At 43.1% G+C, this 27,539-nt stretch overlaps 1 protein-coding gene and 1 pseudogene across 2 annotated transcripts in view; both read right to left on the bottom strand.

The window, feature by feature from the left end:
• The window catches only part of ADGRL1 (adhesion G protein-coupled receptor L1), a 391,958-nt gene that overhangs the window by 165,190 nt on the left and 199,229 nt on the right, over positions 1 to 27,539 (bottom strand). The gene's annotated exons all lie outside the window — the stretch shown is intronic.
• LOC130267928 (U2 spliceosomal RNA) lies at positions 5,799 to 5,908 on the bottom strand (annotated as a pseudogene).

Here is a 27,539-nt window from a genome sequence, read left to right as displayed (position 1 = left end):
TCTCAAGGAACGTAACAAGTGGTACAGTGAGCCTTAACACCCCACAGGTGTTTGACAAATTTTCAATAAATAGTACAAAAAAGAAAGTGGCAACAGCACTCTTGGTCAAAAAATGGAGGCTCTTAGCGCATTTTTTGATCAAAATGTGTCCCCCCCATCCACCACGCAGAGGGGGCCTCATATCAGACGGGGCCCTAACATGATAACTCACCTCTGCTGTGCATATAGCCTCTGACTGTGTGACATGTTGGATCAGCCATTGACTAAACCACCTCCAGTCTGAGAGGGGTGGGGTGCACGGCTAAAGAGGTGCCACACCCCCAACTTACAAAGTAAAAACAAAAGGAAAAATTTACTTTGTAAGTTGGGGGGTGTGGCACCTCTTTAGCTGTGCATCCCACCCCTCTCAGACTGGAGGTGGTTTAGTCAATGGCTGATCCAACATGTCACACAGTCAGAGGCTATATGCACAGCAGAGGTGAGTTATCATGTTAGGGTCCCATCCGATATGAGGCCACCTCCACGTAGTGGATAAGGGGGACACATTTTTTGACCAAGAGTGCTGTTGCAACTTTCTTTTTTGTACCTTTTGTATTTGGCACAGCAGAGGACACCTGTGTATTAGGTTGTGGTGCTGGCTATTTTTCCTTTTCTTTTTAAATTTTCAATAAAGTTGAAAGAAGCTCATAAGTACTGGAAGGATTAAGATTTTTAAATAGAAGCAATTTACAAATCTGTTTAACTTTCTGGCACCAGTTGATTAAAAAAAAAAAATGTTTTCCCGCGGAGTACCCGTTTAAGAAAATAATCACAGCAAAAGTTTATATTTATTGAGACTAAAACGGTAAAATGGGATCCAATGTCTTCGCAGTTGTCACAGTCGACGTCTAATGATAAGTATATATTCCACATCTGTAGCATACAGGCAATAATCGATGACATGCAAAGAAATGAAGGCTTTCTATGTGTATGTTTGTTAGAAACGATTGTGTGGTTTGAGGCTAAGTGATTTCTATCTCAGCCAATATTTATATTATGAATCTCGAAATGAGAAATTTGTAGAAACAGAAGGACAGATCTTTAGTGGAAGCTGAGCTTTAAGGCACTTGGCCGCACAACACTTCCTGTAGGTTTTCCTGGACCCAAGACTATGTAACGTTGCCTGCAGTCTTTTCAGCCGACATTTCAGAGCAGTTTGTAAATCAATGGATTGAACCTTACGTGAGTTTTCTAGAGGCGAGAATGGAAAAAAGGCTTTTTAGAGGCAGATTTTTAAGGTATAAAAGAACACTTTGTGACTTTCAAGCTTGCAAATGTTTATTTAAAAGTTTCAAATAGATTAAAAGATTTTTATCCTTGTTAAAAAAAATACTAAAAAGATTTTTTTTTTTTAATATTTTTTACTAAATTCTAAAAATGGTCTGAATGGAATGTCAATTATACAGATACAGTGGTCCCTAAACATACCATGGTAATCCGTTCCAAATGGACCATCGTTTGTTGAAACCATTGCATGTTGAGGGATCCGTGCAATGTAAAGTATAGGATAGTGGTCTACAACCTGCGGACCTCCAGATGTTGCAAAACTACAACACTCAGCATGCCCGGACAGCCGTTGGCTGTCCGGGCATGCTGGGAGTTGTAGTTTTGCAACATCTGGAGGTCGGCAGGTTGAAGACCACTGTTAGACAAAGTTGTACTCACCTGTCCCCGCCGCTCCGGACCGTCACCGCTGCCCGGGATGCCGCCGCGTCCCCGACACTCCGGAAAGGCCTCTGCTTCCCCGGCATCCTTGCTCTCCGTCGCCGCCATCATGTCGCTACGCACGCCGCTCCTATTGGATGAAGGGACGGCGTGCGCAGAGACGTGATGACGTCGATGGAGAGCGCCGACGATGCAGGGTATCCCGAAGAGGACGCGCCGGAGCCCCGAGGACAGGTAAGTGATCGTCAGCGGACCACGCGGGGCACCGTAAACGGCTATCCGGTGGCAGCTGAAGCAGTCAGCGCTGTCAGATAGCCGTTTATGTGATGGCCCCGACATACAAAAGCATCGTATGTTGATGCTGCCTTGAACATGCGATGGCCTATGAGAGACCATCGTATGTTGAAGTGGTCGTATGTCGGGACCATCGTAGGTCGAGGGGTCACTGTATATCATTTTTAGAACTCATCTTGGAATATCTTTGAACTGTTTATCCAGCTGGCATGGCTTGGTTATACAATGTTTGGTCTGCAAAGACCAAATGGCAGAGCTGATTTGGCCACCATCTAAACCACCATTTTCGTATCATCTAAACTCCAGTGAAGTGTTCCCCCAGTTGTTTATAAGGTGCCTGATCTGCCACGATCCAAGTGGCCTCAGCTGTCACGTGCAGCACTACTGACATCACCACTCAGTAATAAAAGCCTTGATGCCGGTAGTAAGGCATGTGACCGCTAACCGGCAAAGATAGACTGGACCTCCCCAAGAAGCTCTGGTGCTGGATCACTGCGGGATTGGACGGGTGAGTAAGTGTTTTGTTATTTATTGACATTTAAAACCAACAGTACGTATCGGGAACTCAACTACTCAGGAATTTGGTAGGAATTGAGGTTGACAGGACACTGATGCATGCTACTCTCTTGTTGTTTTTTTTTTTTTATGCTTTTCATCTTTCCCAGTCTTTTTAGGACCAACTTGAATCACCGGTTGTAGTTTATATAGAGTTAGGGTCCTTAAAATTGTGATATGTTTCCACTATGCTGATATTTCCTCATTTCTCAATGTCTGCCAGTGCAGTATATGTTTCCAGTCCATACTTGTTTCACTATTATTCCTTGTCACTGTGAAGAGGTTTATGGATTTTACTGTTATGATCTAGTGACATTGGAGCATACTTGTTTCTGCCCTCGCGTGACTGACAAGAGACTCGCTGAAGATGCAATTATGGAATTGCCTATTATCAATACTAGGACATCAGGTATAGAAGCTCTATTGATTTTCTTTAATAATTTAAATCAAGTCCTCAGTGGACCGACCAACAAATGTAATTTTCCTTAGAAGGACAGAATCGTGCCTAACTTTAGCTTGGAAATCTCAGTTCCATTCTACTTCTGTGCACGGGGTTTAGGTGCCAAAACTGATGTCCACAGAAGATGCCACTTTTTAGACACGACAGATTACTCCTAAGGGGGTGTGGGGTGGGGGGGGGGGGGAACCCAAGCTGCAGATGACAAACCTGAGTATGAGTATTACTGATGCTAAAATACCCATGTCTGGGAAAAGGTAATCTGGTATGATGATTATTTACATGTATGGTAGTAAAATACAGAAGACGTTATAATAGTATCAGGTTCATTGAAAACCACGGGATTCACTGCTTGCTTTCCCGTCTTGTAACTCTGCAGAAATGTGTTTGCAATTTATTCATAATTAGTAAAACACTAAAAACACACAACACTGCAGTACTTCTCCTGCATAATAACAGTCACAGTACTGCAAGTATAGAAATATATCTACTCATTTATTTGTATGGGTGTCTTACAGTGTTCTCTGTAATGCTAGTATACAGTAGTTTGCTTAGGGTTGGAGTAAGTCATTTATTTGCCACTCTTCAAATGTAACACAAGGCCCATTAGTAGTGGCCCTGAGACACCTATAGATAATAGTGGTGATACCTGTCTATTATTTGCTTAAGTCCTAAATTTACACTTTACAATAAAAGAATAAAAGCTTGCACTATAGAGGCCGGAAGAAGCACACACCTACTGTGCGAAAACGGCTGTTTGCCTCTGAGCACCCCCCCCGCATCAATAAAGTCTCCCCGTCGCAACGGACTGACCGTATGAAAAAGTCTACAGGAGTGGTGAGTGCAAGCTTTTATTCTTTTATTGTATTATGCATTTTTGCTTCGGCTATTGAGCTTAGCACCCCACGGTAGCACTCTTTTTCATTGGACTGGCAGCTGTCCTGTTCATTTGGTGATTAGCATTTTCCCTGGCTATATATATTTGGAGCAGTCTGATTGTGTCCTCTGAATTTGTCTTCGTTATCAGTTCCTAAATTTACACTGTTTTTCATAGCTATAGAGGTTGTAGAGGGGACCAAACCCGAAACCAGGGGGCACATGCCTTCCAGCACCATGGCTATTAATGGAGGTTTTGTAGCTAAGGCTTGGGCCCATCCTGAAAGCCAAGTGGGCCCATGCTCTCCCATAGCTATTAATTGAGTTAGTGTAGCTGAATCTAGGACCAAGTACAAAGTCAGGGGTCCCATGTCTTCCCTGCACCATGGTTATCATTGGAATTAGTGTAGCTGAAGCCGGGACCAAGTCTGAAGCCAGGGGTCCCATGTCCTCCCTGCACTACAGTTATCAATGGAGTTAGTATAGCTGAAGCTGCTACCAAGCCCAAAGCCAGGGGTCCCATGTCCTCCCTGCACTATAGTTATCAATGGAGTTAGTATAGCTGAATATGGGACCAAGCCCAAAGCCAGGGGTCCCATGTCCTCCCTGCACTATAGTTATCAATGGAGTTAGTATAGCTGAATATGGGACCAAGCCCAAAGCCAGGGGTCCCATGTCCTCCATGAACTATAGTTATCAATGAAGTTAGTGTAGCTGAAGCTGTGACCAAGTCTAAAGTCAGGGGGAACATGCCTTCCTGCACCATGGCTATTAATGGAGTTTGTGTAGCTAAGGCTTGGACCCAGCCCAAAAGCCAAGTGGGCCCATGCTCTCCCATAGCTATTAATTGAGTTAGTGTAGCTGAATCTGGGACCAAGCCCAAAGTCAGGGGTCCCATGTCTTCCCTGCACCATGGTTATCATTGGAATTAGTGTAGCTGAAGTCAGGACCAAGTCTGAAGCCAGGGGTCCCATGTCCTCCCTGCACTATAGTTATCAATGGAGTTAGTATAATTGAAACTGCGACCAAGCCCAAAGCCAGGGGTCCCATGTCCACCCTGAACTATAGTTATCAATGGAGTTAGTATAGCTGAAGCTACGACCAAGCCCAAAGCCAGGGGTCCCATGTCCTCCCTGAACTATAGTTTTTTTTTTCTTTTTAAAGCCAAGGAATATGCTTTCGATTCACCCAAAGTGCAAGAAAAAGTGCAAACGTGTTACACTAAAAAAACGTGCACAAAGGATGCGGTCTATCGCAAGCCCTTCTCCGATAGGAGAGAGGCCCCCCAACAAACCTTACCCTTCGCCTCCGGACCAAAAGGTACCTGCGAGGTTCCAGGTTCGATGTCCCTTTTCGCCGAAGCTACTAGGGGACCACAAAAGCTCCCGGCATCCCCCTTGGCGTTTGCCAAGGTATCTGCCCGCAGAGCCGATTACGGTAGGTACCCTGCCAAAGCAGGAGTACCCGGGGTGTTTGCAGGGAGGTGCGGAGCCTAATGGCCACACACACCTCCCCTAGACCGCCAGGAGGGACACCCAGAAGGGCTACCGCATCCTGACAAATCCTGTGAACACACAACACGCAAAAAGTGACACAGTGAGACAAAAAAGAAATAAATAAGTGAATGTGTGCAGATATACTGCCCGGACATCCGGCCGGATCTATAAAAATTTCTCTGATCCTAGCCAGAAGGCCGGGAATCAAGAGGTGAGTGCCACAAGGTGAAGAGATTATGGTGCCCGTGCTTCAACTCAGTGAGTCTATCCTCCCAGTGAGTTTCGGCACCTCGGGGTCACCACTCCCCGAGGCATAAAAGTACCTCGGCTCTAGACCCTCTCAGCCTCATGGCGAGACCCGGAGGGAACAGGTCACATCGGGGCAACCGTCGAGCTGATTCCTCAGAACCAGCCCCGGAAAGCCCTGGTACACCTGCATCCTCCATGTAGCACCCATCCCCACCAGCATGAAAACTGATAAGAACAGATACAACATTTGATCTTAGCCAAAAGGCCGAGAAGCGTTAAACCTGCTGCTACCCTTAAGGTAGTGCCCGGGGAGCTGATTCTACCTGTTCTGCTATCCCGGTGCTTACTTCTGCCCCCTGCCTTGTCTCGCAACTATACCTTCTGAGAAGAAAGTGGGGGGGGGTCTCCGCCACAACCATCGTGTGCGGGGGGAAACCACACCTTCACCTGATGTCCAATAACTTCCCAACTTTTCTGTAACATTGGTAACATCATGCAAGATGGTGGTCATCGAATGCAGACGTTGTTTCACCCACATGCAATGATTGTGACAGGCAAGAAGGTGTAGTCCTGAGACGAGGCAAGGGGGAAGAAGTAAGCACCTGGTAGGAGAACAGGTAGAAACTTATCTGCTCCCTTAACAACTCTTTTAACCACCACTAGTAAGGTGAGGTGCACAGTGGCATTGCTAGGGTTGGTGTCACCTGGTGTGGTGGAAAAGGGTGTCACCCCCGAACCGTCTCCCCCCTGCTCAAGTATTTTTTTAGCCAGTTGTCATGGACGCCAGTGGTGTAGAACGTTGAAGAATTTTTTTTCCAGTATAATAATCAAATATACCAATTGCCACAGAATGGGACAATGCTAGAGAAGGTTTTAACATTTAAAACTACAGCTCCCAGTATGACCTCTAAGGGGATGTTGTTGTTTTACACATCATTACTGCAGAACTTACAAGTGACTAAATCTCTGATGGGACAAAGTGAGAATACAGAATGATATCAGTGACTCTATAGTCTTTTCTTATCTAATTCAGCTGGTACACACCACCATTACTTGTTCCAGCTAAACCTTCCCTTTGCAGAAGTTGACGGCCAGATGGCACTGGCTTCTCACTATGTCAATTCTGATCCTCTATACTGACACACAGTACCCTCTGAATATAATACTGACACACTGTACGTTCTAAATATAATACTACCACAAACTGCACTCTCTGAATATAAACCTGCCACACACTGTACCCTTAAAATATAATACTACCACCCACTGCACTCTCTGAATATAAACCTGCCGCACACTGCACCCTCTGAATATAAGCCTGCCACACACTGCACCCTCTAAATATAATACTACCACACACTGTACCCTCTGAATATACTACCACACACTGCGCCCTTTCAATATAATACTACCACCCACTGCACTCTCTGAATATAAACCTGCCACACACTGCACCCTCTGAATATAATACTACCACACACTGTACCCTCTGAATATACTACCACACACTGCACTCTCTGAATATACTACCACACACTGCGCCCTTTTGTAACCTTGTTTTACAGTGCAACCTCTGAATACAATACCACAACATATTGTGGCCCATAAAAACCATACCACCCCAGAATTTCCTTATAATATACACCATACCTCTGATATTCAAAACACTCTGTGCCCCTCATATATAGTAATAAAGCCCCATCCTGTGCTCCCACATATTAATAATGCCCCCTGTCCTGTGCCCTCATATATAAAATATAATAATGCCCTCTGTCCTGTGCCCTCCACATAATAATAATTCCCCTTGTCCTGTGCCCCATCCTTTTCCCCTACATAATCACAATGCCCCCTTTCCTGTGCCCTCATATATAAAATATAATAATACCCCCTGTTCTTTGCCCCTCACATATTAGTCCTCCGTTCTGTGCCCCTCACATATAATGCCCCAGTTCTGTGCCCCTCACATATAATGCCCCGTTCTGTGCCCCTCACATATAATGCCCCCGTTCTGTGACCCTCACATATAATTCCCCCCTTCATTGCCTCTCACATATATTGCCCCCATTCTGTGCCTCTCACATATAATGCACCCGTTCTGTGACCCTCACATATAATTCCCCCTTCATTGCCTCTCACATATAATGCCCCCGTTCTGTGACCCTCACATATAATGCCCCCTTCATTGCCTCTCTCATATCATGCCCATGTTCTGTGCCCCTCACATATAATGCCCCCCGTTCTGTGCCCCTCACATATAATGCCCCCATTCTGTGCCCCTCACATATAATGCCCCCCATTCTGTGACCCTTACATATCATGCCCATGTTCTGTGCCCCTCACATATAATGCCCCCATTCTGTGACCCTTACATATCATGCCCCCGTTCTGTGACCCTCACATATAATTCCCCCCTTCATTGCCTGTCACATATCATGCCCATGTTCTATGCCCCTCAAACATACTGCCCCCGTTCTGTGCCCCTAACATATGCAGCGCGTGAGCCATGTCGACGGGATCTCCGGGCAGACGCGATGACGTCACATCCGGAGATCGCGTCCCTGTGGCTCACACACTTCAAGCATGAAGTGCTTGGAGCATGTGAGAGTGAATGGTGGAGTGACGCTACTGGATATGCATTCCATTATCAGCTCAGCTTTGCCCTGTGTCTGCAAGAAAGGCAATGCATTTCTATGGGGGTATTCTTTGGTATCTTTTGCTCCTGACCAGACTTGGAACATGGGTGTAGCTTGGTGACATCACCCCTGCTGTTTCCTATCAGCGGGACCCAGCAGAGAACAGCAGTAGTGACGTCAAGGAGCTCCGACCATGCTCCAAGTTGGGTCCGGAGTGGAAGATACCAAAGAGGATAACTGGATAACCACAAGACGGAACGGGACCAGGTAAGTATCATTGTCATCAGTGTCACCTGCACTACCTGTCTGATGAGAGATTTCCTTTAAGCTATGCCTCATTTACTCTTCTATAACCAATAGCCATGACCAACACCCTAGTTGAATACTTTACACCTCTTTGTTACCAATGTGCTGTATATTTTAGCTAGGCGGATGCATAGTGCATAGTCATGCTGCACTGGTCACAGACAGATACCAACACTTTGACTGTGGAATATAACTATGCGCCCAGTTACATCCCATTGTGTCTCTCTATCATAGCTTTAAAAACTACATAGAGAATATATTTTTTCTAAACAGATTCATATTTTTTATGATGTGTTGTTTATTACAGCTGACGCGTTTTACGGCTTAGTACACATTACGCTCTGACTCACAGTACAGTCCCCTATCTCCAGTATAGTTCTACTCACACATACCAGGGCCAATTTCTTCTATTCTGCAGCACACAAAACCTTCCGCCTCTGGTTGTCTCATTATATGCTCAGTTCTGAGAATCTACATAACTGCAAGTACAGTGATCCCTCAACTTACAATGGCCTCAACATACAATAGTTTCAACATACAATGGTTTTTCTGGACCATCGTAACTTGAAACCAGAATCAACATACAATGTACAGACAGTCCAGATCTGTGAAACATGTCACAACCGGAGGAACTGACCAATCAGAATGGGCATTTTACTGGCAAATCACCTCTATTACTGAAGTGTCTGCACTGACTGGCTGTCTGGTAGCGCCCCCTACAGTACAGGGAGGTAGTTGACTGGCTGTCTGGTAGCGCCCCCTACAGTACAGGGAGGTAGAACATGTTCTGTACTACTCCTTACCTGTGCCAGGGTTAGCTGCTCTTTTGGACACCAAGTAAGGGCGGCTCCATTTGGGACACTGTGTACTGTATAGGACCCTGAAGAAGCTCCTGTCCTCTACATAAACTATTGTTTCCAAACCAGGGTGCCTCCAGTTGTTGCAAAACTACAACTCCCAGCATGCCCGGACAGCCAACGGCTGTCCGTGCATGCTGGAAGTTGTAGTTTTGCAACAGCTGGAGGCCCCCTGGTTGGGAAACACTGACCTAAACAGTGATTACAGCTCCCAGCAGATCTTTCTTACTTTTATATATAAGGATTTGCTTTATCTATATTAGTTATCTACTTATTTTTCTTTAATCCTCACCTTTTCCTATTTTTGGATGACATTTTGGTGGCTTCAGAACCAATTACCAGGTTTCCATAGAGTTATGGTCTCAACATACAATGGTTTCAACATAAAATGGTCGTCCTGGAACCGATTAAAGGGGTATTCCAGGCAAAACCATTTTTTTTTTATATATATATCAACTGGCTCCGGAAAGTTAAACAGATTTGTAAATGACTTCTATTAAAAAATCTTAATCCTTTCAATAATTATTGGCTTCTGAAGTTTTCTGTCTAACTTCTCAATGATGATGTCACGTCCCGGGAGCTGTGCATGATGGGAGAATATCCCCATAGGAACTGCACAGTTCCTGGGACGTGAGTCATCAGAGAGCAGCTAGACAGAAAACAACAACTCAACTTCAGAAGCTAATAACTATTGGAAGGATTAATATTTTTTAATAGAAGTAATTTACAAATCTGTTTAACTTTCCGGAGCCAGTTGATATATATAAAAAAGTTTTGGCCTGGAATACCCCTTTAATATTGTAACTTGAGGGACGACTGTACTCGCCACACAGTACACTGTAACAAGATTAAAATGCCACCGATACTCATTCGCTACCTGCGCCAATCACTCCTGAGTCACAACACAGATTGCTTTTTATCAAGATATGTGATCCCACAGTGCCGTCAGCAGCATCGACTTCTGGGACTTGTAGTCTTCCTGCTTTAATGAGAAAAGTGCTGAAGGCAAAAGCCCATAATCCTACGAGTGCTGCGTGACATCAAACTGAATCACATTATCAGCGAGGACAGGATATTGTGTGGTGAGTGGAGAGCCGCATCTATTCATCTAGCAGACGCGATTGGCTATCCATGCAAATGATGCTTAGGTCATTGATGTGCGGCTTCAGACATGCTACCGAGCCTCATAAATAATGCATGGAGGTTCATACAGGGATTGCCAGCACATGAGGAGGAGATATATCAATGTAATGGGGATGGATCACCTGCAAAGTCACTTTGGAGACATATATTCCCCACTCAAATATAACCATGTTAAAGTGCAAGTAAATCCAACGCTGGACATTAACGTATATTAAAGCCTGTGTATTTCTAAATACGGGACGTAAAGATAGATGGCGCCAGCATTGTGCTGTTAATTGTATACACTGGATATTGCCTGTTCAACCCCATTAATAACTAGTGTCTGGGCTTCAGTTACTTGGTAGACTATGCAAATAACAGAGAAGAGATTTATTATACTCTATACATAGAACACTACAACCCCCAACATGCCATAATACAATTCTATTATACTCTATACATAGAACACTACAACCCCCAACATGCCATAATACAATTCTATTATACTCTATACATAGAACACTACAACCCCCAACATGCCATAATACAATTCTATTATACTCTATACATAGAACACTACAACCCCCAACATGCCATAATACAATTCTATTATACTCTATACATAGAACACTACAACCCCCAACATGACCATAATACAATTCTATTATACTCTATACATAGAACACTACAACCCCCAACATTCCATAATACAATTCTATTATACTCTATACAGAGAACACTACAACCCCCAACATTACCATATTACAATTCTATCATACTCTCTATACATAGAACACTACAACCCCCAACATGACCATAATACAATTCTATTATACTCTATACATAGAACACTACAACCCCCCAACATGACCATAATACAATTCTATTATACTCTATACATAGAGCACTACAACCCCCAACATGACCATATTACAATTCTATTATACTCTATACATAGAGCACTACAACCCCCAACATGACCATAATACAATTCTATTATACTCTATACATAGAACACTACAACCCCCAACATGACCATAATACAATTCTATTATACTCTATACATAGAGCACTACAACCCCCAACATGACCATAATACAATTCTATTATACTCTATACATAGAACACTACAACCCCCAACATGACCATAATACAATTCTATTATACTCTATACATAGAACACTACAACCCCCAACATGACCATAATACAATTCTATTATACTCTATACATAGAACACTACAACCCCCAACATGACCATAATACAATTCTATTATACTCTATACATAGAACACTACAACCCCCAACATGACCATAATACAATTCTATTATACTCTATACATAGAACACTACAACCCCCAACATGACCATGGTATTTTAGAGAGATTATCTTTCATTGCAGCAGTAGACGAATGGAGCTTTTTTTTTGTTATCTCATTTACATATTATGTTCATTTATACTTCATATAATACTGACTTGCTATATGAGGGGTTTTCCATGATAATAATCTATAGTTGCCATGGTTGCCATGAGATATCATGTTCTCCACATCTGTGTGAGCTGTTCATACGACTACAACCAAATACACCCAGGTTAATATGTCTTCTATGAATTTAAAGGAGTATTCCAGCCATTTGTGAAACATAATTTGCTGCTGGGGCAGAGAAAAAATAGAAAAAAAAACAAAAAAAACCAACTATACTTACTATCCCTGGCCCCCTTCAGATCCCATTCCTCTTCATCTGGTCCCCAGATCTTTTGTCTTCTTCCATGCTTCTGAGACAAGCATTCGGAGCAATGAAAAAAGGCTCTTGAACTTGTGATAGGCCTTTAAAGGGGTATTCCAGTATTTTTTTTTATTTGACTATGCTACAAGGGCTAGTGTAGTTCATAATATAGTGTCTGTACCTGTGTGTGGCAGTGGTCTCGCAATTCTTCTGTGATTTTCGCCCCAATATTTATTTTTAACAGCATAAAAAATGACTGTTGTCTCAGATTTTCCCAAGTTGCAGTGCGGCTGAGACATTTCATCACTAGTCAGGTGTTCAGAGGGAGCCTGTCCTGCTTCAATGGGTGGAGCGACCGGTGGGTTGGAGAGATCATTCTGCAACTAATTGCATTTTTGCAACAGCTATAGGCACCCTGATTAGAAAACACTGGTCTTTTGAATGGAATGCAGGTCATGGCTGGCTGATGTGTGGGAGGGAGGAAAGTGACTTCACACTTACAAGCAAGGAACTATGGGATTTGCAGTTGAAGGAAACTCCAACAGGAAATAGCCAGTTCACAAAAAGATAGCCACAGCATTATAGTAATCTCATAGCATAGCTACCGTATTTACTTGAGTATAAGCCGAGTTTTTCAGCACAATTTTTTGTGCTGAAAACACCCCCCTCGGCTTATACTTGAGTGAACAAAAACCACTTCTGGCTTAGCTGTGAGGGGATGGGCCAGGCCATCCATCTTCGGGCATCTATGTTGCAGGGACCGTCCTGTGGGGAGGGTTAGTCGTTCCGGGCTCTCCATCCTCACCGGGAGGCCTTCTTCTCCGCTCCGGGCAGGCCCCGAACTAGTGACGCTGCATTGACGCCACCGCGCAGGGACGTTCATGCGCAGGGACGTCATGGACACCTGCTGCGCATGGACGTCACTGCTCGTCATCGTCAAAGTAACGTCACTAGTCTGTGGCTGGCCTGGAGCGGAGAAGAGGGCCTCCCAGTGAAGATGCACAGCCCGAAACGACTAACCCTCCCCACCGGACGGTCCCTGCAGCATAGGTGGCCGAATGTGGATGGCCCGGACCAGCTCCCCCTTCCTTCCCACCAAGAAAGCAACAACTGGGGAGGTGAGTAGAAAACAAAAGGGGGGTCTGGATGATGACGAAGGGATTGACAGGCGGTGATGATGAAGGGGGGATGATGACGAGGGGGAGGATGACGAGGGGGATGATGACCAGGGTGATGATGACGGGGTGATAATGACAGGGTGATGATGATGAGGGTGATAATGACGGGGGTGTAAATGATGGGGGTCTGGATGATGACAGGGGGGGATGATGACATGGGGGGATGATGTATTTCCCACCCTAGGCTTATAGTCGAGTCAATAACTTTTCCTAGGTTTTTGGGGTGAAATTAGGGGCCTCGGCTTATATTCGGAACGGCTAATACTCGAGTATATATGGTATCTAGCCCCAAGACAAGCACGGATCCTTCCTAAGCATGTCCATTACTGTCTGGCAGGTACGTAATAAAATCACCTTATGGTGGATAACCCCTTTATGGCAGTGGTCCCCAACACAGTCCTCAAGGCCCACCAACATTCTAGGTTTTTCAGTTACTCCATTGGAATAGAACAGGGAAAAACTAAAGTCCTGGACTGTTGGTGGCCTTGTGGACTGTGGTTAAAGGAATAGACTATGGTCCTATCCTCCCAGAGCTGTAGTTAGTAGACCTGCGGCAGAAAACACATAATGAGGCCTATAAAAGTTGTTTATAAGAAGCCAAGAAATCTCACTAATAAAAAGAATGGTGTTGTACCACGTTATTGTGGGTAGAGGCAGGCATATGGGGAGTTCTTTCTGATTCAGCCTCAGCAATGCTTATAAATCACAGCACGGGGTAACACTCGATCAACCTACTCACATCTGTTTCAACCCTCTAAATTAAAAAATTCTCATTTCTGCTCCGAGCAAAACCTCAGCACAGTGTGACCATTCTCAGGCCGTGTGTTTTATGGTTGGAGAGCTGCTTTCTGGATCTGGAGCCGTGCAGGCGACATAGCAGGTACACAAGCAAATTACTGAGGGTCACAAAGGTGACACCACCACTTCTACTGTACAGCACACAGAAAAGAAACGCAACATGTAAGCCCCTAGTACTAGAGTGACATTGTAGACGAGATATAATTGTGTATGGTGGTGTGATCTGCTCCATGGTAGAGCTATTTTAAGATGCAGCCTCGTATGCCATGTATAAAGTAACTTAAAGTAAAATTCTGGGAGCCTGTACGACGGGAAATGCAATTCTGTACCTTCATTTTATGCCAATTACAAGAATGTGTGTAGGAGGAAAGAAAAAGATGGAGACATGTTTCCCGGGCAAGGAAACTGTAAGTGAAGGTTAAAGATAAAGTCTCCCCAGACGAATGCGGTAAATTAGGGCATTTATCGCACCCATTGAACAGCCCTCAAAACTCTTGATCTTTGGGGCTTAGGCATCTATTTCCGAGGATAGGTTTTAGCCAAGGGCATACATGCCGCCATTATGGGGCCCTGCTATGTTAAGTCTGATCCTCTGCCATGGGCTGGATTCTTATCTCCAGAGATGCTGTATTGCTAGCAAACAATAGGATGGGGGATTGGCAAATATTTTTATGGAAAGATGTGGAAGGGTCATAAAAAACAGTCTCCTCCTGAATCACAAAACATCCAAATCTGATCTTGGCTGTAGCCCCTTCTCTTCTTTGTACACCACTGGTCATGACTATAAATGGGAAATCCAGTAAAACCTTTAAGCTAAGGTGTTTTAGCTAAATTTTTGGGCTCCCAAACGCCTCAAATGGCTGCATTTTTACCCTTTTCTTAAAGGGGTATTCCAGGAAAAAACTTTTTTTTATATATCAACTGGCTCCAGAAAGCTAAACAGATTTGCAAAATACTTCTATTAAAAAATCTTAATCCTTTCAGTACTTATGAGCTTCTGAAGTTAAGGCTGTTCTTTTCTGTCTAAGTGCTCTCTGATGACACGTGTCTCAGGAACCGCCCAGTTTAGAAGCAAATCCCCATAGCAAACCTCTTCTAAACTGGGCGGTTCCAGAGACACATGTCATCAGAGAGCACTTAGACAGAAAAGAACAACCTTAACTTCAGAAGCTCATAAGTACTGAAAGGATTAAGATTTTTTAATAGAAGTAATTTACAAATTTGTTTAACTTTCTGGAGCCAGTTGATAAATATAAAAAAGTTTTTTCCTAGATAACCCCTTTAAGTTCTATTGCACTTAACCCCTTAACCCCGTTTTTTGCATTTTCATTTTTTCCTCATCACCTTCTAAAAATCATAACGTTTTCAGTTTTGAACATAAAATTCTATATGATGGCTTATTTTTTGCGCCACCAATTATACTTTGCAGTGACATTAGTCATTTAAACCAATAATCCACGGCGAAACTGAGAAAAAATTCTTTGTGCCACAAAATTGAAGAAAAAATTTCATTTTGTAAATTTGGGGGCTTCCGTTTCTACGTAGTACATTTGTTGGTAAAAATAACACCTTATCTTTATTCTGTAAGTCCATACGGTTAAAATCATACCCTAATTAGGCTAGGTTCCCACTATGTTTTGTACTTACGGTTCCCGTATACGGCTGGGAGGAGGGGGGGCGGGGCTAAATCGCGGCACCCGCACTCAGCCGTATACGGGAACTGTATTTAATGCATGTCTATGAGCCGACCTGAGTGAAGCGCAGCCTCCGGTCGGCTGCGTTTTCGGCCGTATGCGGTTTCCCGACCGTAGGCAAAAACGCGGTCGACGGGCGCCGCGATTAAGCTCCACCCCCCCTCCTCCCAGCCGTATATGGGAACCGTAAGTACAAAACGTAGTGTGAACTCAGCCTTATATAGGTTGGATATTGTCGTACTTTGGAAAAAAATCATAACTACATGCAGGAAAATGTATATGTTAAAAATTCTCATCTTCTAACCTCTATGGGGGAGATTTATCAAAACCTGTGCAGAGGAAGAGTGGTGCAGTTGCCCATAGCAACCAATCAGATTGCTTCTTTCATTTTCCACAGGCCTCTAAAGAGGCCTGTGGAAAATGAAAGAAGCAATCTGATTGGTTGCTATGGGCAACTGCACCACTCTTCCTCTGCACAGGTTTTGATAAATCTCCCCATATAACTTTTTTATTTTTCCGTGTACGGGCCGGTATGAGGACTCATTTTTTGATTGCTTTTTATTCATTTTTTCATGATATAAAAAGTGACCAAAAATATGCTCTTTTGGACTTTGGAATCTTTTTGCGCATACGCCATTGACCGTGTGATTTAATTAATTATATATTTTTATAGTTTGGACATTTACGCACGCGGCTATACCACATATGTTTATTTTTATTTACACAGTTTTTTTTTATGGGAAAAGGGGGGTGATTCAAACTTTTATTAGGGAAGGGGTTAAATGACCTTTGTTAACTTTTTTCCCCCACTTTTTTATGCAGTGCTATAGCTCCCATAGGGACCTATAACACTGCACACACTGATCTCTTATGCTGATCCCTGCAAAGCCACAGCTTTGCATGGATCAGCGAGATAGGGGCTCAATTGCTCAAGCCTGTAGCTCAGACTTGGAGCAATTAAACCCCGATCGGACGCCGCGGAGACAGGTAAGGAGACCTCCGCTTGCGTCCTAGCTGATCGGAACATTGCGATTTTATCGCGATGTCCCGATCAGCCCGACTGAGCTGCCGGGAAGCGTTTACTTTCACTTTCAGACGTGGCGGTCAACTTTGATCGCCGCGTCTGAAGGGTTAATAGCGAGCGGCACAACGATCGGTGCTGCGTGCTGTTAGCCCAGGGTCCTGGCTATGAATAGCAGCCGGGACCGAGCCGGTGTGATGCGGGGGTCACGGCATGACCCCTTTTAAACATCGGGACCAGGCTCAAGGCGTACAGGTACGCCCTGAGTCCTTAAGAGGTTAATAGTAAGATGGCTGTTTGTGCAAACATATACTAATATTACAGGCATAAAATTGTTAACATGTCAAAATACAACTGTACAATGATATAGCAGGGCCTTTTATGGCACTTTTTCACCGCTGCAAGAGCAATGATTCCTCAACAATAGAACCCTGCTGAAGTTCCTACTGTCTGTGAATGGGTGGCTGAACTTGACTTTTTGCATCGCATGGAGTCCATCATGGCAGATGACTATGATTGGTCTGTCACATTCCTGCAGACCTGACTCCCCTGGTCCTCCTTCCAATCTGGTCCATCCTTTGGGTGGTGGTTATGGGGAACCTGTTCCTCGCTCCTTTAGTCCTGCCTGCATAGTTATCTTCCACCTTCCCACCCATTTTTTTTTCTCTGCTTCTTTATCTTTTCTTTCTTTTTTTTCTTTGTGTTTGTGCAAGGTAGGAGCACCGCCTGTAAACTTGATAGACTATTTATTTTTAAGTTCTACGCTGTTGTTGAGTAGAGATGTCGCGAATTGTTCGACGGCGAACAGTTCCTGGCGAATTTAGCATGTCCGCGTTCGCATCGCCGGGCGAACATATGTGAAGTTCGATCCGCCCCCCTATACTTTAACATTGCAGTAAACTTTGACCCTGTGAGTCAGAGTCAGCAGACACATTACAGCCAATCAGCAGCAGTCCCTCCCTTCCAGACCCTCCTACCTCCTGCACGGACGCCATTTTACCCTCATTCAGCATGCTGCAGGCTTAGGAAGTGGAGGGTCAGATAAGCTGCTCCTGCTGTATAGGGAAAGCGATAGCTAGGTTGCTGCTAGGTGGTGTATTCAGAGTCCAGTTTACTTCTAAAGCACTAGTGTAACATCTGCTTTAAGGACAGCACCCAAAAAAGACCTTTTTAGGGCTGAAAGATTTCAGTCCTGGTTGGGAGGGAACCACTGGTTAAAAGGGGTACTCCAGAATCAAACTTAAGTTCCTTCAAGCAACTAACTACTACAGTATTCAAAGGGCTGAAAGATATCAGTCCGTGTGTCTTGCAACAGCTGGAGGCACCCTGGTTGGGAGGGAACCGCTGGTTAAAAGGGGTACTCCAGTATAAAACTTAAGTTTCTTCAAGCAACTAACTACTACAGTATTCAAAGGGCTGAAATATATCAGTCCGTGTGTTTTGCAACAGCTGGAGGCACCCTGGTTGGGGACCACTGCATAAAAGGGGAACTCCGCTGGCAAGCTTTTTTTCTTTAAAGCAACTAACTACTACAGTATTCAAAGGGCTGAAATATATCAGTCCGTGTGTTTTGCAACAGCTGGAGGCACCCTGGTTGGGGACCACTGCTTAAAAGGGGTACTCCGCTGGCAAGCTGTTTTGCTCATTGTCACACTAGTGCAAATCACATTTGGTGTGACAGTTGTGCAAATTTAAAAAAATACCTTTTTTGGCTGTTAAATAAAATCAGTCGTCACTGTCAGTTCACGTCACAGTTGCCAGTTTTTTGGCCTGCAGGGCAAATTGTGTCACCCTAGTGCAAATCACATTAGGTGTGACAGTTGTGCAAATAAAAATAAAAAATACCTTTTTTGGCTGTTAAATAAGATCAGTCGTCACTGTCAGTTCACATCACAGTTGCCATTTTTTTGCCTGCAGGGCAAATTGTGTCACCCTAGTGCAAATCACATTTGGTGTGACACTTGTGCAAATTTAACCAAAAAAATGACAGATAGCGGTAAAGGTATTGATGGTGACGATGTGTCCGTGGATGCCACGTGGGTGCCCACTAGAAGAGAAGAAGAGGGGGAAAGTTCAGATGGGGAGACAGAGAGGAGGAGGAGACGAGTTGGAAGCAGGGGGAGGTCATCGCAAGGAGCTAGTTGCACAGTCAGACAGCATGCATCGGCACCCGGGGTCAGCCAGATGGGACGCCAATCAACGCATGCTGTTGCCACCACCAGAATGCCGTCATCGCAGAGCTCAGCAGTGTGGCCTTTTTTTTTGTGTGTCTGCCTCTGACAACAGCGAGGTCATTTGCAACCTGTGCCAGAAGAAACTGAGTCGTGGAAAGTCCAACACCCACCTAGGCACAACTGCTTTGCGAAGGCACATGATGTCACATCACAATGTCTCAAAGTCACCCACTAGCCCGGCGTCTGACAGCTGGCTTGTCGGAACTGCTAGCCCGCCAGCTTTTACCATACAAGCTGGTGGAGTCTGAGGCCTTTAAAAAATTTGTAGCCATTGGGACATCGCAGTGGAAGGTACCCGGACTAAATTTTCCCAACCTTTACTCCATTGTGCAAAAAGGAAATTATGGCATGTCTGGCACACAGTGTAGGGGCAAGGGTCCATCTGACCACTGATACATGGTCTGCAAAGCATGGTCATGGCAGGTATATCACCTACACTGCGCATTGGGTAAACCTGGTGATGGCTGCCAAGCATGGAATGCGTGGCTCTGCAGAGGAGCTGGTGACACTGCCACAACTTGCAGGCAGGCCTGCTGCCACCTCCTCTACTCCTCCTACTCCATCCTCTTCCATAACATCCTCGGCCGAGTCCTCTTCCACTGCTGCGTCTTGCTCCACATCACCGGCACCCCCCCAGCTCCCCAGGTGCTATTCCACATCCCGGATACGGCAGTGTCACGCCATCTTGCTTCAAAGCGGAGAGTCACACCGCACCACCTTCCTGCATTATAGAGTCTTCTGGACTTTATGATAATTTAAACTTGAATTTTCAAGAGTACTAACCATTACACAAAGGAACGCTTGTTGCATGTGATTTTTTAACTTACATTTTCAAAAGTAAAATACAGAGAGGGAAGAACTCTGTTTCTTTATTTGATTAAAAATTGTATTTAGAAAATAATCTCTTTGTCTGTTTCTCCGTCCTGCATTATAGAGTCTTCTGGACTTTTGGATATGCGCTTGTTCTTATATTTCAGCCATGTGTACATGCCTAATTTTTCTGGCCTCTGGTGCTGCACTTTTTCTGCTGCTGCAATTTTTCTGGGTGCTGCTACAATACCAAATTTTTGAGCCATGTGTGCATGCCTAATTTTCTGGTACTCTCTGCTGACATCTCTGTCCATTTAAGCAACCGTGGATATTAGATGTATGGTAAGGGTAGCATGGCGGCTCAGAGGTTAGCACTGCTGACTTGCAACGCTGGGGCCTTGGGTTCAAAGCCCACTATGTGCTGCCTAAAGGGGGATCTAAATATGTGCTGCCTAATATGGGGGAATCTATGTGCTGCCTAAAGGGGGGCTCTATGTGCTGCCTAACATAGTTAGATCCCCCCATCACATAGTTAGATTCCCCCCTTTAGGCAGCACATAATCTATGTGCTGTCTAAAGGGGGATCTAAGTATGTGATGCCCAAAGGGGGCTAAAGCACATTATTCCAAACCATTTAGGAATGTTAGGTGATTTATGCCCTTTATGGAATAAAACTAGACTCTGCATCAACTATGTAATTTTCCATGGGAGTTTTGCCATGGATCCCAATCCGGCATGCCACAGTCCAGGTATTAGTCCCCTTGAAACAACTTTTAAATCACTATTGTGGCCAGAAAGAGTCCCTGTGGGTTTTAAAATTCGCCTGCCCATTGAAGCCAATGGCGGTTCGCCGTTTCGCGAACTTTTTCGGAAGTCCGCGTTCATGGTTTGTGAACCGAAAATTTTATGTTCGCGACATCACTATTGTTGAGTTTACCTTCCTTATTTAATGACCTATATTATTCTCGGCCACTTGCACTTCATGGCTTCATCGCCTTACTTTTTAAGGTGTTTTTATACTTCTTGTTGTTTACTTGCTTGTGGGGTCCAGTTTGTTGTCCTTAATGGCATATTATCGCTTAATCACCAAATCGATCCATAATAAGCCTATATTGTTATTCTTCTTATGTCATGTTTATTTTCTTGTCACGGCTTGCTATTATTGATGCTTGCCTCCCCAAATTTCTCTCTGAAAATTCTCAATAAATACAGATTGATAAATTTACTGTATTTTGCAATGTCTGTTTTTTGCACATACATTTGACTGTAAACAGCATGAAATATATCCCATATTAAAGTAGTCATGTTTAGAAACTGTGGGTTTTACTGTAGTCCAATAAACAGCTATGGTCAGAAAAAAAGGTGGCCACAAGCAAACAAAACAGGCTCAAAAAAGTCCAAAAATGTTAACGTTATTTTTGTCTAAAAACTGCTGTTTTTTTAAAGCTCAAAATCATATTGAACATAGTCTTTGAGCATGCTATAGGATGGCCATACATTTCAGCTATCTCTTTGCCCATACACCAGCTTCTGCCAGACTCTCCTGGTGGTGGCTTAGTCTTTACAGGGGTTATCCAGGAAAAAACTTTATATATATATATATATATATATATATATATATATATATATATATATATATATCAACTGGCCCAGAGAGTTAAACAGATTTGTAAATTACTTCTATTAAAAAATCTTAATCCTTTCAGTACTTATGATCTGCTGAAGTTGAGTTGTTCTTTTCTGTCTAAGTACTCTCTGATGACACCTGTCTCGGGAACTGTCCAGAGTAGAAGCAAATCCCCATAGCAAACCTCTTCTACTCTGTGCAGTTCCCAAGAAAAGAACAGAAAAGAACAACTCAACTCCAGCAGCTGATAATTATTGGAAGGGGTAAGATTTTTTTATAGAAGTAATTTACAAATCTGTTTAACTTTCTGGAGCCAGTTGATATATAAAAAAAAGTTTTTTCCTGGAATACCCCTTTAAGAACAAAATGATTTGAAATGTTCCAATCTAACTGCCTGACCCTTCTGTCTCCTGACATCATCCACTGGGGAGAGTTGAGGAGACCTCATACACATAAGACATTTGACTGGTCCTGACAACATTAGTGGGTTTGGCCAGCATTAATCTAATGTGAACCCCAAGGACAAAATACATATGTAAAACAGGCCATCTCCTTATTTCTTGAAAAATGTGTTGTGTTGTAAGATTGATGGAGCCGGACACATGATCCTTCTTAGTCATGGAGCACTCCGTTATACTGGAATATCACACTTTTCTACTGCCAAGGCAACTAATAGAGTCCAAAAACTTCAATAGATCTCTCTGGCGACTGACATCACTTTGGGGTCACACTGGAGGTACTATGCTGAACGCATGAAGGGCTTAAGTAATAATTTCCAAAGATAATGTTATTATTAGCACGGTTTGCTATATCAGCAGGAACGTTCCGATAATACAAGAGGTCTACTGTGAATTTTACACACCTGCAGATTTCAGGACTGCATATACAGGCTATAGCATTAACGTTCTTTGCAGAAATAGGAAGTCTTCCCCTGGCTGCTTTGCTGCACTACTGGAATGATGATTAATGTAGGTGATTTTGATAATAATATGATATTACGGAATATCTAGACCTTATTCACACAGCACTGTGTTAATGGAGCTTGTACAGCAGCACACAATCCCTATGGTTCCATATAACCTATGATGCCATATTCTTCCCTAAAAGCAAAGCTAGTGGAGAATGGTATAATAATACAGCTTCTGATGGGGTATATTACTTCTCTTGTAGGAAATTAAAGGCAGGGGGTGGTGCAATAGGGACCCATACATCTTGCATGATACCTCCTGCTCTTCAGAACTTTACAGGTGTTTGATTAGTCCAGACTACAAACTATAAGGCTGGATTCACACTACAGAATTTCCAGCCGAAGATTCTGAATGCGGCCAATGACGACTGAATCGGCACTAGGACCGCATAGACAGCAATGTCTGCAGTCTGGATTCCACCAAAACATTGAGCAGGTTCAATGTTCTGGTGAAAACTGATGATCCAGAGAAGAGGATATTAGTGGATTATGGCGCAGGACGCCGGTTATAATGTTATAAGTAGACACTGCAAGAAGGCGTGTCTAGGACAGAGTGTATACCAGAGGCTATGACATGGGACTCTCCGACAATAACATATTCCCAGGACCCCTCCCATTGCAACTGATTGTATATGTGTCATGTCATATCTTAATGTGTCTATGGATTATTGTTAGTATTTTAGAAGAAGAAAAGGGAGTAGATCTTTCCTTTTTAGTACCAGACTTAGTTAAAAAGGCAGAACTGCATTTAAATGTGTCTGTTATTTGAATCTTGTTGTTATTCCAGAGTTATCTCCTAAGAAAGAGAGATGTTTGCAGATAGCAGAGCAGTTTGTGCTGCAGCTTGAGGTCCCACAAATAGGTACCACCTTGAATAGCAAGACAGTGAGAAGCAAAGGTCACAGAGCTACAGTTTAGAATGATCTCACTGGTATATAGTTGTTGAAAGGAGAAAGAGGGGGAGGGGACTGCTGCGAGTTTGCAAAGAGGGGAAACGTATAGAGATGGTAAAGGGATGAAAGGAAGATAGGATGGGAGTTGTAGTACCCTCATAAATTTCAAAACTGTGTCTGTGTTGTAAACTAAGTTGTTGAGTAGGATTGCCTAGGATGAGAGAGTCTCAAGGTTTTGATAGATACTAGAGAAACAAAATGGAGACTCAAGGTTTTGATGGAAATTATATATATATATATATATATATATATATATATTATATTTATATATTATATTTATCGAATGAAGAGAGCCTTTGTTTCAGGATGTGGATTATAATTTCCAGATCTGCTATTAGTCCAATGAATATAGATGAATGAATGGAGTTGTTTTTTCCAATGGTGGGGGCAAAAGTGAAGATGATGATGAGGAGAGCTTACTGCTATGGAATGCAGAAGGCGTGGTAGGTCTTTAGGAAAGCTGAGTGAGAGCATGGATGAAGCTGTTTATGTAATTTGTGTTGTAAATTGATCCTTTTTAGATTGGTGAAGAACAAAAGAAAATCCACGTGGTATTAATTGAACATATTTGATGATATTTCATAAATTTCCTAATAAGTTTTGTTTTCACATTTGCACAGGATGGATGCCAAAAATGAAGTGTATCAGGAAATGCAATTAATTGTCTGATTATATTATAGGAGTAACAAGAGAAGTTTGGCCAAGGAAAATAAAATAAGATATAAGATATAAAAATATGATCACTATTTAATTGATAAGTGTTACCTGAGCATTTAAAATCAGCTAATGGTTTATTGGATTATAAACATTGCACATTGAAGGTGATTATATTTTTGATTCTTTTACATTTTTGGTGAGAATGTGTGTTGGGCCCTGGTTGTTGTACGTTGAGTATTTGTACATGTCAGTATTGTTAAAGGGAAAGCGTTATATAGGGTAAAATCTTTATTTTCACTATTCCCGGGGGATGCTCCTGCCCCCAGGGATGGTGAAGATATGAAGTTATAAACTAGTCACCGCCGCCGCCGTAAGTAGTCCCCTGGGCGGGGAGCTCTTTTCACCTACTCCCGTTCTTCGGCCGGCAGCGACGCCCCTTCCGCTTGATTGATGGGCAGCGTCATCGCTCTGCTTTGTCTGTTCAGTGAGCAAAACAATGACGTGGCCCATCAATCAAGCGGAGGGGGCGTCGCTGCCTGCAGAAGAACGGGAATAGGTGAGTGGAGCTCCCCGCCCAGGGGACTACTTACAGCTGTGGCGGTGACTAGATTATAACTTCATATCTTCACCATCCCTGGAGGCAGGAGTGTCCCCCGGGGATGGTGAGGACAACAATTTTACCCTATATAATGCTTTACCAAGCATTATATAGGGTAAAATCTGATGTTTGGTTCCCTTTAAATGTACTTGTGTATTTCTGTCCTCATGTAAAGTGACATAGGAATCCAGTCAGTTACTAGACATTCAAGGGTTGTTGAAGACTGAGCTAAGCTGAGGGAAAACAAAAAGCCAGACTCAAAGGGGTGGTGATCAGTGACAAAAAGGAGTTGGAGGAGAAAGGTGGGGCTTATAGGGAGAATGACAGCCTTCTTCTCCTGAAACACAAAGTCACATTAGACTTGAAGGAAATATATATCTACTGTTTGAAATTAGGTATGTTTATAGTACATGCATACACAATGTGACATAATGAGTACAGGTACACTTTTATTACCGCCCACAAGTATGGGCCTATTGGAGTAAAGGTTTTCTTGAATCCTTGGGCAAACCAATCAAATGTAGAATCTGTCATTTGTAATTCAAGTGTTCAAAGTCCTAGAACTGCCAGAGAAGGTGGTCATCATAAAAGTTCAGACCCACGTGAAGGAAACAACCCCCAGAAGCTAAGGGGACTGGGTGGTGGAGAAGGCTGCCAAGGCTGCAGTGCTCCTGTCCTCCAACAATTATGGTACAGAGTATACAGGTGGATGAGGAAGTGTGGATCTGTCTGGTGAGGTCTCTTGCAGGAACCAGCAATGCATGCTGAGAAAGACCAATGGAAGAAGAAAGAGGTGGTATGGTGCAAAGACGGCATCTAGAGAGTTGGTAAGAAATGTTTGTGCGCCAACAGCCTTGTACCCCATGGTAACATACTGTATATGGTCCCATACACTAAGCAGAAGGGAGCTATGTGTGTAGTAATGTTCGTACATTGGGTGGCCTCAGGATTCAACAATGCAGAAATAAGGTTTGTACAGACTTCCTTATTTGCATGTTATGACCTAGGCAAAATATTAAAGGTACCTGACCAACACACTCCATAATAATATTACCTGTTTCAGAGACTATGAGTAGACTTCATCTAACAATTGCAAAGGTGGGCCAATATAAGTATGTCCTTGTCTGACTGTACTGATTCCCTAACCATAGATACAGTAAAGAATATAACTTAGAATCTTTTATAAAATTGTGCCTAGTTCAGATTCTGTAATTGTTACACATTTCCTTAAACCCATGATTGAGTGTGTGGCAGGAAATTAGTGAGGAAAGAGACGTCTAGAAATGATGATCCCGTACAGATGTACTGTATCTAACTGCTGTAGAGATGAAGCTAGGTCTCTCTCAGCATGCATTGCTGGTGTGCACCAGATTGTTAGGATGTGACATTGTATGAGGAGAATCAGGGGGTGAACATTGGTGTCCTGTACGAATAGCGGGCAGAAATAAGCATCTTAGTGGGTGATATTGTTGTAAGCAAAAGCAATACTTGGTGTAGAAATATAGAAAGGATAGACGTAGCCAGTGGGATGAGTAAAGGTTAACTACCGTAAAGTATGGGATATTTGGGGATATGAAGATCAGAACCCGATTAGAAGGGAATTGGACTGGAGAATGCACATTAGCCAAGGCTCTTATGCCCATTATGCCCATACACATTTTCACTACCGAACCTACAAAGGAACCCAAACCACACTCCAGAAGTAAAAATGCAGCCCCTGCTGGGAGCCTTGACCTCCAGGTGTATATTGATGCTATATGAGTCCCAAGGGGGGTCCCAGATTCATTTAAAGCTAGAGATCAAGTAGTGGCCAGATTTGATTCTATAATACCCCAGATTTCCATAAACAAGAATGTAGACTGGATTAATTATTTCTATTATAACCAGCAGAGATTCATATATTTCTCAGTGGATGCTCTTAAATGTCAGGTAAAACAACTAAGTACCACATCCACTATGACATTCCAAAATCGTGTGGCATTGGATATGGTGTTAGCATAAAAAAAAAAGGGGGGGGGGGTATGTAAAATGTTTGGGGAGACCTGTTGCGCATATATCCCAGCCAATACAGGACCCAATGGTAAAATAACCATAGCCATAAAGAAGCTAGAAGACCTATCGGTAGAACTTAAAAATAATTCTGGAATCTCAGACCCATGGGATCAATACTTTGATTGAATGGGAGGGTGGAAAAATACTTTGGCCCAAATAGAAATATCCATACTTTAATCCTGATAATCTTTGCTTTTGTTGTGTGTTCTGTTTTGCCTTGCTTAAAGAAGATGTGTGAGAAGGCTGTCGAGAATGCCAAACCAGTGCGGAATGTGGACTTCGAGACTACTGATGAAGCCTATACCCCATTACAGAGCTTCTATGCCATCTATAAAACCAGTGAACCATAGAGACAGCATCTGACTCCATATGTGTAAATTCTAAGGCTAAGGGGGTCCATGGATAAGTCATGGGTCGTCTAAAGTACACTAAAGCATTTGAGAAAACAGATTGGGGCAGATGAGTTAGGATGACGGAAATTAGGGTAAGGTAAAATAGTCATTTTAAGGGGGGATTGTAATGGATGTGTATGTATATATATGGTATATCTATATATATATATATATATATATATATATATATATATATATATATATATATATATATGTGTGTGTATGCATTATAAAAAGACTATTTGACAAAGCCCATCCCCCACGTTACTCTGCTCCTTGTTTT

This window comes from Hyla sarda, chromosome 4, assembly GCF_029499605.1.
Source record: "Hyla sarda isolate aHylSar1 chromosome 4, aHylSar1.hap1, whole genome shotgun sequence".
In the NCBI taxonomy this organism is placed as follows: Eukaryota; Metazoa; Chordata; class Amphibia; order Anura; family Hylidae; genus Hyla; species Hyla sarda.
This window is presented reverse-complemented; position numbering and strand designations above follow the sequence as displayed.